Source organism: Monodon monoceros, unplaced genomic scaffold (genome assembly GCF_005190385.1).
Source record: "Monodon monoceros isolate NGI ecotype Baffin Bay Population unplaced genomic scaffold, NGI_Narwhal_1 Super_Scaffold_12, whole genome shotgun sequence".
In the NCBI taxonomy this organism is placed as follows: domain Eukaryota; kingdom Metazoa; phylum Chordata; class Mammalia; order Artiodactyla; family Monodontidae; genus Monodon; species Monodon monoceros.
Genome location: NW_021703768.1, coordinates 80,704,012 through 80,717,386, shown reverse-complemented (window position 1 = coordinate 80,717,386; position 13,375 = coordinate 80,704,012). Strand labels below are relative to the sequence as shown.

The 13,375-nt window shown below is 35.3% G+C and overlaps 1 pseudogene; it reads right to left on the bottom strand.

The window, feature by feature from the left end:
• The window catches only part of LOC114892103, a 63,555-nt pseudogene that overhangs the window by 15,393 nt on the left and 34,787 nt on the right, over positions 1 to 13,375 (bottom strand).

The following is a 13,375-nucleotide window of genomic DNA, read 5'->3' as shown; positions in this document are numbered from 1 at the left end:
TAGAATGGTTAACATAAAAAAGACAAGAGGTACCAAGTGTTGCTGAGGATACAGAGAAAAGAGAACCCTTGTAAATTGTTGGTAGGAATGTAAATTGGTACAGCCACTATGGGAAACAGTATGGAGGTTTGTCAAAAAACTGAAAATAGAGTTACCGTATGATTCAGCAACTCTACTTCTGGAAGTATACTCAAAGGAAATGCAAACACTATGCTGAAGAAATATATGTATCGCCATATTCACAGCAGCATTATCTATAATCGCTAATACATGGAAACAACCTAAATGTCCACTGACAAATGAATGGATAAAGAAGTTGTTATCCAACTCCACAATGGAATATTACTCAGCCATCAAAAAGAAGGAAATCCTATCATTTGCAACAATATGTATGGACCTTGAGAGCATTATGTTAAATGAAGTAAGTCAGATAGAGAAAGACAAATACTGCATGAACTCACTTATATGTGGAATCTAAAAAACAAAAGCAAAAAACCAAACTCATACAAGACGTTATAAGAGGTGGGTAGGAGAATGGGATAAAGGTGAGCATAAGGTACAAACTTTCAGATAAAAAAATGAAACATAAGTACACCTATCACTCATTTTCAAATAAAGAAGCCCCTGTGTGATCCTCCCCAGGAAACCATATTTTAAAATTATTTTGCTGCTTTTATGTTTAATTTTACAAAGATAACTATATCACTTAAGAGCATATCATTTGGTTTTGCATGATGTTATATAAATGTAGTCATTCTATTTTACTTGAGTTTTTGATTCAACGTTATGTTCCTGAAAGCCATTTTATTTTGACATAAACTATAATAGATTGATTTTCATTGCCATATAATAATCCTGTCTTCTTTCAATGGGCTTTGTGTTATTCCAAGTCTTTAGTTAATATTAACAGCACCATCACGAGCACACTTGTATGCGTTGCCTGGTGCACATGCAACACTTCTAGGACACATGCTTAAGAGTGGAGTTGCAGGGCTGTGGAGAATTCACATCTTTACATTGTTAGATAAATGTTCTCTAAGTTGCTTATTCAGAACCTCTAAGAACTATCCCTCTAAGAGCTACACTGTGGTCATCAGGGGAGAAAAAGCCTCAGGACACTCAGGTAGTTGTGGGGGAAAGGTAGACATACATTAGAAAACATTAAAAAGGCTGGATGAAAGGGGTGCTGAGTACATACATTTAAAGACATCACTCCATTTGTCCAGGAAAACATTCAGTATCCATGAGAGAGGTTATACTGAAGATCTATAAAGCAGGCCCTGTGTTTGTCCAGAGTAGGAAAACATTAACAATCTCTTTGTAAGTTAAGTGTTCAACTTTTAGGATGTGTGACATGAATCACTCTGGCTTACGGAGTGGTAGCTTTCATCACACATTTATACCTATATACTTATTATTGTATAGACCTACCTCCCCAGTGGCTGAAAGGGACCCTTGACAGAGATAGACAGGAAAGAGAGGCCTTCCCAATGAGCATAGGTTAATGCTAAAATATTTTTTAGATGTAGTATAAAGTATATCGTTGAAGTTGTTTAGCACTACATGTATATATCAGAAAATGTGTAACTTAAAAGACACATTGAGATAGCATTTGCTATCTGTAGGAGAAAATCTTGGACCATCTAGAGAATAGGTATATTCCCATTAACATATTGCAGTACTAAATTAATTTGGAATGTCATTTTGCAGGAAGATGAGAGACCCCAAACTCCTGACGTTGTCCTGTACGGAACTTGGATGTTTTCTGCATTATAAGCATCACAAAGAGAACAGCACACAGAATGAGAAACTACTATAGTATGAAATGGAGTATCACCTAAGCATTTGTTCTACTATCTCCCTTTTGCGTACCTGAAAAAGTGGGTGGTTCCTGGATTAGGCAAGGAAAACGGGATTTAGGAGACCCAAGGATCCCTTCTACATGTGAGTGTAGAGTGTAAATACAGTGAGGAAGGAGCTTGGTGATGATGGCCTTTTGTAGATCAAGCAGTTAGTGGCCAGGAAATGGAACAGAGATGCCAATATACTGGTTAATGGTCTGTGTATGAAGTGGATTTAGCTGGATGACCTCAAATACTACCTTTCTAACTATTTATATTGCAGGGTTCAACAAATACGACTTTCCTGATTAGAAAATAATTCTTATAAATCTAATATACTGAGCTTATCAATACTTGGAATTTAAAGTTATCTTAGATGCTTCAAAACTAAGAAAAATTTAGTAAGATTTCACTTCAAAATCAAAGCCTAAGCTGATTATTTACATCACTGTTGGGATCTTCAACACTGTAACTACAAGATCTTCTGAATGGATATACTCTCATTCTTTTATATTCTTAGGACCATATCACTCTTAAGGATACCTAATACTTTATCAAAGTGAGTTTTCTACATTTTGCTTATTTCTGTCTACCTCCACTTCACACATATGTATGTGGGGAGGGAGGCTGTGTGTGCATTTTAACTGTTATTTCTCATGATTCAGGAAATACCATTTAAGTAATAGTTATAGTTTCTATTTTCTTCATTGATGCAATAAAATAGACCAGATGACTTTGTTTTAGAATGCTCTGTGATTCACAGCGTTTTAGATTAAATGTGTTTCAATAGACCTCAGCTATTTTTCTCCTTTTGATGCTCAAATTTTCACAACCTTGGCCTGAGAGAGTCCCATTAACATTCACTTCTGTGACCCTTTGACATGATGTCATTAATATTTAAAAGCCTCCTTGCTTTCAGGCACTGCATGATTTTCCAGTCTCAATTATAGATTCCTCCTCCTAATATCCTTATCTTCAAGGAAGTCTGGTTCACTTGAGCAGAAAAATACAATTAACAATGAGAATCTGGACTCTAAGGTGAAGGATTTCAGTGAACAAAATCAGAAAAGACTGTTCTTTTTCTTACAAAGTCATACATCCATATTGAAAGTTCCAACTAAGTTCTATAGGAAATAGTTTCCATTAAAATTTTTAATCCTATACTGTATTTGTATCTGTTTAACTCTAACACTGAAAAATTATTACATCTATTCAATTAAAAGTCATTACCTATTTGCTTTACCTGCAAACCCAAGAAAATAAATCCAAAATTATATGACATTACAGCAAACAAAATAATTTAATGAAGTTCAAAATTTTTCTACAGTTTCCTTTGTTCTTAGAATATAGCTCACAACTGATATTTGATCAAATTACTTTGTTCTGGAGCTGCTTTCAATCTCTCATTCTATGTGGTTATGTAAGTATTATTTGATGGACAGTTTGGTTCCATTTTTCTTTAGTTCACTTTCAATTTTTAAAATGTTGGCATTCTTCTAAGCTCTTAAAATATGAAGGCTCTCAACTACTAGTCTTTCCTTAGTAGCAGAAAAGTCTCCTGGAAGAGAGAAGAGAGTCCTTTCTTCTTTGCCATAATTAAAACTGATCAACACATGCTCAAAATTTTTTTGATGATCTCATTACCATTACCTGGTCCATATATGACAACTTCCTAGACAGTTACAGGTGCAACATTAATATACTTGAATATTAATATATTACTTGAATAAGCCACCTCTACCTCCTGTTGTTTAATTTTCAGTACTGTTAAAATCCATGTACAACCACATAGGTAACATAACTGTACCAAATGACATCCTGATCGTAAGGCTTTTTGACTTATCTGCCCTTTTTTTTCCCTAAGGTATAAGTTTTATAGTCAATATTTTCTTACCAGCATAATATATCATGTTATATAGTGCTAAATCAAAATTTATCACATATAATCCAAATATTCTTTCAATAATAGTTGTAGACTTTAATTTTCCTGCAGGGTGATCAAAATATATGCACAATCTTGGAATCCCATTAGATTCCCAGTAAGTACAGGCATTTGATATTTGCATGAAATCTTTTGACTCATGAACAGAATTCAGGCTTTACTTCATATAGATTACCAATGTTTCTTTTTTTAGATTTTTTTATTGCAGTATGGTTGATTTACAATACTGTATTAATTTCAACTGTACAGCAAAGTGATTCAGTTATACATATATTTTTCCTGATTCTTTTCCATTATAGGTTATTACAAGATAATGAATATAGTTCCCTGTGCTATACAGTAAATCCTTGTTATTTATTTATTTTATATATAATGTCATGTATCTGTTAATTCCATACTCCTAATTTATCCCTTCCCCCTTTCCCCTTTGGTACCCATAAGTTTGCTTTCTATGTCCCCTCCCTTTTTTTGTCTAAGCTGGTTTGAATTAAGTTTCTATCACCTGCAACCAAAAGAGTTCTGATTGACACAGTGGGAATGTCTCTTAATTATTAACAAACCTAAAGAAAAATTCAATTTTTAAGAGAGTTTTGGATAAGTACAAGCATTTATTACCTTATTCTATATGAATTCAAACTCCTAAATGCCAATTAGGAATGTTAGGAAACATAACAGAAGTATATCAAATAAACTATAATTACATTTTTTAAAACAGCCATAAAAATGTATCAAATTGTATTTTTAACATACAGTTTTTCCAGAAAATTCAGGTGGAAAATTTTTAATAAATTCATATGATTTAAAGATCATTTGCATGAATCCTGCTAGAACTAATGTATAAAATATTCCAGTTTTTACAATCATAGCACTCCAATTTTTTAAGGGAACAAATTATTTCATCTCTAAAACCGATATTGGCGGGCGCCTCTGACAACTTGTCCTACAACAGTGAGGTCAAGTACTACCTCTTCTGGGCCTCTGAAATAAATGTGGCTTAGAAAATAAAAACAAACATAAAACAGATATTAACTTGCAAGTTAAAATAGAGCTAATTAGAGATATATATTTTTTAATGTAAGCATTTATTCAATGTCTTCTGATAAAGATTTTTGTCTCTTCAATGAAGAGGCATGGTCTTCACTGAACTAGACTCTAGAACTTGTTCTGGACTTGAATATAGTACCTGCAGGCTCTGAGCTGTTACTTGAAAACTAAGAGCCCTTACAGATAATAACTTGAGGATCAACTACTAGTCTAGGAATTTTGATAAACACTTGCAACCATCTTCAGAGAAGGGAAATCAGAAAGCTTGCTGGACCCAGGTACAAGAGTTAAATATGTCCAGGAACAGCAAACAGAGTTGCTGATGTTTACTTTTGCATTCATTTTCTGAACAATTACTATATCCTTTTTTTTAAAAATAGTTACATTTCCTACAATATGACAGATAGAAGAAATAGGTTTCATACCTCCCCTAAGGTGTGATAGTTTGGTCTTTTGCTCTCAGGGGCTTTTTACAGATATTTGAGAAAACTTCTCTCCAAAATGTTCTTGAAGTCTTTAAAGACGTCTTGTAACCTCTTACGTAAGAGGCATAATTGTGTTTTCATTATTTTTTCTTTTTTGTTAAATCTCATCCTCCCACAAATTTTTTGAAGACATGTAAAGTTGATGGAGTGTTCCAAGATTTACCATTAGGTATTTTAATACATCCTAATTAAATCTTTCAAAAAAGAAAAAAAAAGTAGTTTTGGTGGTCATATTTTGACATCTTCTAGAAGCAAATGCTGAGGAAAGGATTTAAGAACAAATAGTTTCTTTGTAAGGTAATTCCAGAAATAAGCAGCCAGAGAGAATGAGGAAATGAGACAAGGACAAGATGAAAATCAATAAACTACGTTATCACTGTGGGTCATCAGAATTCAGTACTACTGGAGAAACCTAGGAGACAGTGAAGAAGTATTCCTCAGAAATGTCAAACAAAGGGAGCAAGGAAACTACAGTATTTATCTCTCAGTATCTTGTTGGCAATTGGCTGATGGCAGCATGACCACCATGTTTAAAAAATACCATAGTCGATTGAGACACAGATCCCACCTGGGAGATCTAACAAGGCTTACTGATATAAAGGATTCAGAAATAAATAAGCATAGTCACTATATACAGCAGAGGGATCAATAACTTTATCTAAAATCAGAACAAGGTATAAGCTTATAAGGTCTCCCTAAATATGGCCATTCTTAGAGTCACACAATTGTAGATAATTAGTCTGATTGACAACGTCACATTAGACCATCTGGAAGCTTAGCTATACCCCTCCAACCCTGTTTTGCGTACACAAGAATGGAACAGTTCTGCACAATCTGGTCTGGATACACACTAGGAACTACCTCAGCTGAGCTGGGTTTACTTTTACAATCTTGGAGTTATATAACCACAATATGTAATCTGACTACAGAACACATAAACAAGAAAAATATTAAACCTAGTCCTATCACCTACAGCCTTCCCAGGATAGCACATCCTGGTCCAGGCATTTTCTTGGACTGAGATCTCTGGAACTAAAACTAGGGTCAGTTATCCACATGTTTCTCAGATCATGCCATCAGGCCCTTAGATATACTGTGTGGACCTGTCTTACAGTTGCTAATTTTCATCCTTACGGAAAGAAACGAAGGTAACTGGGAAATAGATTTGGATTAAAGTTGCCAAAAACATTAAAAGTTTTAACTTACTACAGTGTCTAGTTCATAAAACCTTTCTCCTTCTATGTCCCATTTTGTCTTATATCACATGCATTCATCACAATTATGGCAGAATTTCAAAATCAGCATATCTCAAGGGACCCAATCTTTCTGTCACCAGACTTATTCTCCCTCTCTTAGCATTAATTTTATTGCTAGACTTTTCTGTTTGTCTAACTCAAAACCTAACATTTATTTCTCTCTCACATGCCACATCCAATCAATCTTCAAGGGCTCTAAGTTTTGCCTTACCAATCTCTAGAATATATCCCTCAATGGTCATAGTCTCAGCTACAGATTTATGTCTAGCCCTCATCCTTCCAGCTTAGCTACTTAGGGAGCTTCCTAATTGGATTTATTGCTCAAGTCTCATCCCACCTAAATCCATTCTTCACAATGCAGCTCTCAGAATGATTTCCTAAATTCAAATCTTATTTGCCTACTCAAAATCTTTTCATAGCTATCAAACACAAGCATTTTTGTTTAACTTAGGATGGATGTTAATGCCTGCATCTTTTTACTCCTTTTGATCTTCCACAGCAGTATTTCTAGTCACAAGGTCTCATACTTTATCTACCAGAAATACCAAAATCTTTGTAGTTTCCCAAACTTTCCTTGAAGCTTCAGCCCCCTTTACACATGACATTCTCACTTCTGAGAATAATCTGTTCTTTGCCTTTGCAACAACTGCCATCTTCGACCTCAGTCATACCGAAATTCAAACTATAAAGGTTGTGAATGAAATTTTTTTAATTTTATTGAAGTATAGTTGATTTACAATGTTGTGTTAATTTCTGCTGTACAGCAAAGTGACGCAGTTTTATATATATATATATATACACACATATACACATATATGTATATATATATTCTTTTTCATATTCTTTTCCATATGGTTTATCACAGGATACTGAATATAGTTCCCTGTGCTATACAGTAAGGACCTTGTTGTCTATCTATCCTATATATAATAGTTTGCGTCTGCTAATCCCAAACTCCCAGTCCTACCCTCCCCAACCCCCCACCACCTGCTTTGGCAAATACAAGTCTGTTCTCTATCTCTGTGAGTCTGTTTCTGTTAAGTAGATAAGTTCATTTGTGTCATATTTTAGATTCCACACATAACCGACACCATATTGTATTTGTCTTTCTGACTTTCTTCACTTAGTATGATAATCTCTAGTTCCATCCATGTTGCTGCAAGTGGCATTATTTCATTCTTTTTTATGGCTGAGTAGTATTCCATTGTGTATATGTACCACATCATCTTTATCCATTTATCTGTTGGTGGACATTTATGTAATTTCCATGTCTTGGCTACTGTGAATAGTGCTGCTATGAACATAGACGTGCATGTAGCTTTTTGAATTAGAGTTTTGTTTGGGTGAGTGAAGAATTTGACATCAAGGAGGTTTAGCCTCTCCAGAGGATGATCTATGACTGTCTACCCAAGTCATGGTTCTCTCATTCCCCTTGGCCAGTGACCTAAGTTATCTCCTTCTCCTTGGCTTAAGGTTGAACATATACATACGGTACAGTTCCGACTAATGAGACATCATAAGTGTGCCACAAAATGCAGCATTATCAAAAAAAAGAAATAATCTCAAAAGGAGAAAGTGCTTTATCCCTCTAGTCTCTTGCTCTTTTTTCAAAAGCAGGTGTCCTGGAGCTTCCCCGGTGGCGCAGTGGTTGAGAGTCCGCCTGCCGATGCAGGGGACGCGGGTTTGTGCCCCGGTCCGGGAAGATCCCACATGCCGCGGAGCAGCTAGGCCCGTGAGCTATGGCCGCTGAGCCTGCGCGTCCGGAGCCTGTGCTCCACGACGGGAGAGGCCGCAGCAGTGAGAGGGCCGCGTACCAAAAAAAAAAAAAAAGCAGGTGTCCTGCTTAGAGACACAGCAGTCATCTTGTCATTACGAAGTGACAAGCAAACACGCTCAGAAGGGTGGAGAAGAAAGCAAAAATTGGGGTCAGATTCTCAGTAGACTTTCATTTTTATTTCATAAGATAACAGTATTATTTTAGCATTATGAAGCTTACCTGTATCACGGGTTGTAAAATTTGAAAAGATTATCACTAGGCAAAATATAATCAACTAGAATTCCAATTTAAAATGATCACTTTGGTATCATGCCATAAACCTCTTTCTCTTATTATTCCATCAGTAAGTTTGATCTGAAATTCAATATTAATAATATTGAATAATAGTTTAGAAACATAGTATTGAAAATACAGTTGACCCTTGAACAACACAGTTGTTAGGGATGCTGACCAAACACACAATCAAAAATCCAAAAATCCACGGATAATTTACAGTCAGCCTTCTATCCCTGTGTTTCTGCATCCATAGATTCAACAAATCATATGACTGTGTATAGTACTGTACCTATTTATTGCAAAACACAAGTGGACCCACACAGCTCAAAGCCTTATTGTTCAAGGGTCTACTCTATAGTATGTTTAACAATGAACATCGTCTCAAAAGAAAATATTTACTAAAGATCTCAATTATTGTAGGGAAACAATATATGTCTATTAAAGGAAAAATTATAAATTATTTTATTCTGACAAATATATTTCTAATTATTACTTAAAATCTATTGTATTGTCATATTTTGACTCATTGAATAATATACTGTTGCACAATGTTTTAGTTTGCTTTTCCCCAAATTCACATTTGTCTTTGCTGCAAAGTTACAATGGCAGAGCCAAGGACTAAATATTCAAATACATAAATCTGATGAAAATAAGAAATCACTGCAAAGACTAGTTCAGAGTCTATATAAGTAATACAGTCATGACTGGAAAAATAATTTCTACCCTAATCTTTAGAATCTGATATCTAAGAGCAGGGGAATAGGTTTTTATTTGGTGGATACTAACAGAAGAAATAATTCTGAATGTGACCAAGCATTATTTTGCTATCACTTTTTACTTTAACTCCAACACGAAAAAGGAAATCCTTCCACTTATTTAAATGTATGTCCTTGTTTTATCAGCTTACATTTCAAAAAGAAAATCATATTTTTTCATTTTATTAGTGTATAAGACTATGCCTATGTAGCAAAATTAACTAGAAAATTATCTTAGAAAATTCCAAACACAAGAGAGAATCACTTATGTACTTATCTATGATCACTCATCTCGCCTTGGGCAACTTCACCTTCCCAAATGCTATAAACTATACAAGGGAAACAAGGTTGAGGTGACTATCCAGAATAATTAGGGGGGAAAAAGTAATTTACTTTCAGGCTCTAGAAACTTAATTCACAAACACTGCCCTTCATGTTCAATCCCAGGATGAAAGAAACTTTTATTTTTATTTATTCATTCCATCAGTAATCTACTAAGTGTCCGGCAATATGCTAGGTACCACTGAAATCAAGACTAAGACAAAATCATTGCCCTCAAAGAATTCTAGGCCAAGTAGAAGAGACAGAAAAATGAATAAAGAGGTACAAAACTGAATATTATATTTGATAACTGTGGTATGAAAAAGGCATAAGGAAATGGGTGAAAAAAAGAAAACTAGAGGAAGACTACAGAGAAAAGGTGATGCTTAAGCTGATCCTTGAAGGATGAACAGCAGAGTGTAGAGAGGAGAGACAAAGAAAGGGTTTTCAAGACCAAAGTTTTTTCTTTTTTGTTTTGTTTTGTTTCGTTTTTGGTCACAAGTAGCTTAGCAAAGGTAGAACACAGTGTAAGTATAAGGGAAAGACAAAAGATATGGTTGGCCAGATTATAAAGGGCTTTGAATATCAAGTCAAAGAGGCATGTAGGAAATAGGGCATCACTGTAGTATTTAAACAAGCCAGAGGTATATTTGGGTTTTTGATACAACCCTTTGGTAGGTCTTTGGAAGATGAATTTTAAAGGGACAAGATTGAGGCAGGGACATGAGTTATGATTTACTGCAACAGTACATGGATCAACCAATCCATGTCAAATCTAAAGACGATTAACAAGATAAAGAGAATGGAGTAGATCTGAAGAAGCCAGAGAAGTAAAATAGACTGAACTTAAGGACAGCTTGGGTTTGAGGTCTCAAGTAAGACAGGAGAACTTTTTGGCTTATGAGGTTGATTTCAGTTTACTGAAGAATAACAGAAGGAAAACCAAAGTGGATTACTTCTGTTGTTGTTCTTACTTTTGTTGGTTATTTTTGTTCATTCTGAGAATGAGAGTGGAGGGGAAATGGTAAGTATAGTGATGTCCAGCAGTCAGTCAGAAATGCGTACAATGGGGATGGTTTTCAAAATTTCTAACTGACAGCTTAACAGGAGCACCAAGTAAGCCCAGCCGGGGAGGAAGTGCTAGTGCAGAGTCCAAGACCCACCCTGTTGTGTCAGGTATCAGGTCTTTAGATACTCAGGTGTAGAAGATGTGGAGCCGGACATTGTGGGGAAGGGGTATGGCTGCAGGGCTCAGGCAGTGACTATTAACTAACTAGTATGGAAGTATTTCAAAATTTTAGCGACTAGTATGTCCACAGGGTCCATACAGCTTAAACATCGTCCCTCAGTGAAGTTAGGAAATAGCACACTTCAAAAATCTGTAGTTCTTTCCATACTTTAAGGTGTAGAGGCAGAATATATCTTTGGTGGAGAACGTTCTTTTGAATAAGAGCACTTTAATGGTATTTTATTTATGCAAAATAAGTCTCAGGCTCAGGGCCTAGTCTGGAAGGCAGAGGTTAAAGAGAAAGAAAAATAAAATGCTTTAAATAATAAAGCAAAAGAGTTTCTCATATATTGGAGAGAAGACATTGTCCTAAATAGATATTTTGATACCAGGAGATTTTTAGTCTTTTCTAAGAATCAATGAAGCAAGAACTTTAAAAGGATGAGTGGGTCCCAGCAATGTGGTGGCTGACCAGACCTGAGTAAAGGAATAGCCAGGAGGATGGTACCAGGGAAAAGCAGCATAAATGTCAAGTGTGCAGGGAAGGGACCTGGATGGACACAGCTATGAAATACAGAAGCAGTGATGTGGTAGCCAAAGTTAACAAAGCAGAAGTTCAAAATAAAAAATAATGAGTACCAATGTAAGGTTTTTTGAGGATATTTAGAATAACTTGGGGAGGTATGGGCTTCCTGAAGTCAGACAGGATGAAGGATATTAAATGGATATTAAATAGGAGGTAAAGGAAAATTTCACGAAACCTTGGGTAAAATACAGATATAATATTTAAGAAACTGTGGGATTTATAGGCTTAAGAGTCTTTGTCTAAAAGATAATTCCATTATTCCAAATGGTACAGATGAACCGGTTTGCAGGGCAGAAATTGAGACACAGATGTAGAGAACAAACGTATGGACACGAAGTGGGGAAAGCGTCGGGGGGTGGGGGGTGGTGGTGTGATGAATCGGGCAATTGGGATTGACATGTATACACTGATGACTAATAAGAACCTGCTGTTTAAAAAAATAAAATTCAAAAATATATATAATTCCATTATTCTACATGGTTTGATGATTAAGAGTTTGTAGAATTAAGAGAACTGAGGACAAAATCCCATAAGACATTAACACATCTATAGAACAAATGGAAAAAGAGGCACCTTTTAGGAAAACTAAGGAGTGGGTCTGAAATGTAGAACTAAAAGAATGAATTTTTGAAGAAACTAAGAAAGATTTTTAAAGTGTATGTAGTCAGAATAAGTTAATCAAGATAGAACCTAAAAGAATCGATGGTATTTGGTAATAAGAAAGCCATTAGGAAGCAAAGTGGGAGGACTCTCAGTGAAGCAGTGGTAGCATAGCCTATTTATGAGTTGAGAAAAGGTGGAAAGGAAAATGAAATAGCAAATTTAGACCACACTCTTGCTAAATTAATGTATAAAGGAATGATGTAAACCAAGAGCTAAGGAAATTACTGTGTTAAGGGAGGTATTATTCTTAAGATGGGATCAAACTAAACATATTTATATTATGGAGGAAGGTACGAAGAAGAAAGAGATAAAGAAAGAGGTGGGGAGAAATAGATACTGATAGAGGTCTCAGAAGAGCTAGGGAGTGATAGCAATCCAAACAAATGGAGATAGCACTGAGCAGAAAAAAGTAATCTTCTTACATTACTGGAATCCTTGTCTCTTTATCTCCTGTTTCAGAGTTGGAAAATTCAGAGCACTGAAATAAATGAGAGGTGATAATTTACAGATTGCAATAGTATAGCTCTCAGTAATTTGCTGTGTAATAATAACTGAAGTCCTCCTGCACAATTTAGAAAATAGCTTTTAGTATCTAAGGCAATACTTGGAAGAGTTTGGATATGGAACAGTTATTCCTTCAGGATGCTGTTTGAATAGTGATCCTGCTTTAAGAATTAGTATGTAAGTCATTCCCCTACAATACCATCAGCAGCAGAATAATTAGGGAAGGTCATTTCATTTGTGAAGAGAAAACTCTAAGTCTTTCATAAAGAAAAATGGTTTTAAAAGAACAGTTTCCATATCTTTAATCTCTATAAGGGAGGAGGAGCTTGTTTTTTTTGGGGGGGGGTGAGGTTGCTTAGTTTTGTTTGTTCGTTTAAGAGTTTAGCAGTTATATGGTTCTCAAAAAACTAAGGCAAATCACTGAAATATGTACAAGTGGGTTTATAAATGCTTGAATCATATCACGGACAATCAGCTGACCAAAGTAGTTAAGAAAGTGGATTCTGAAACTAGACTGCCTAGGACTGAATCCCTTTTCTTGAGCAAATTACTTAGTCTAAGTCTCAGTGCCTTCCTCTGAAACAGAGCAATGAATAACAGTAATAATAAGAGTATTATTCACATCATAAAGTAATTAAGAGGTTTCAGTGTGTGTGTGTGTGTGTGTGTGTGTGTGTGTGTGTGTGTGTGTGTGTGT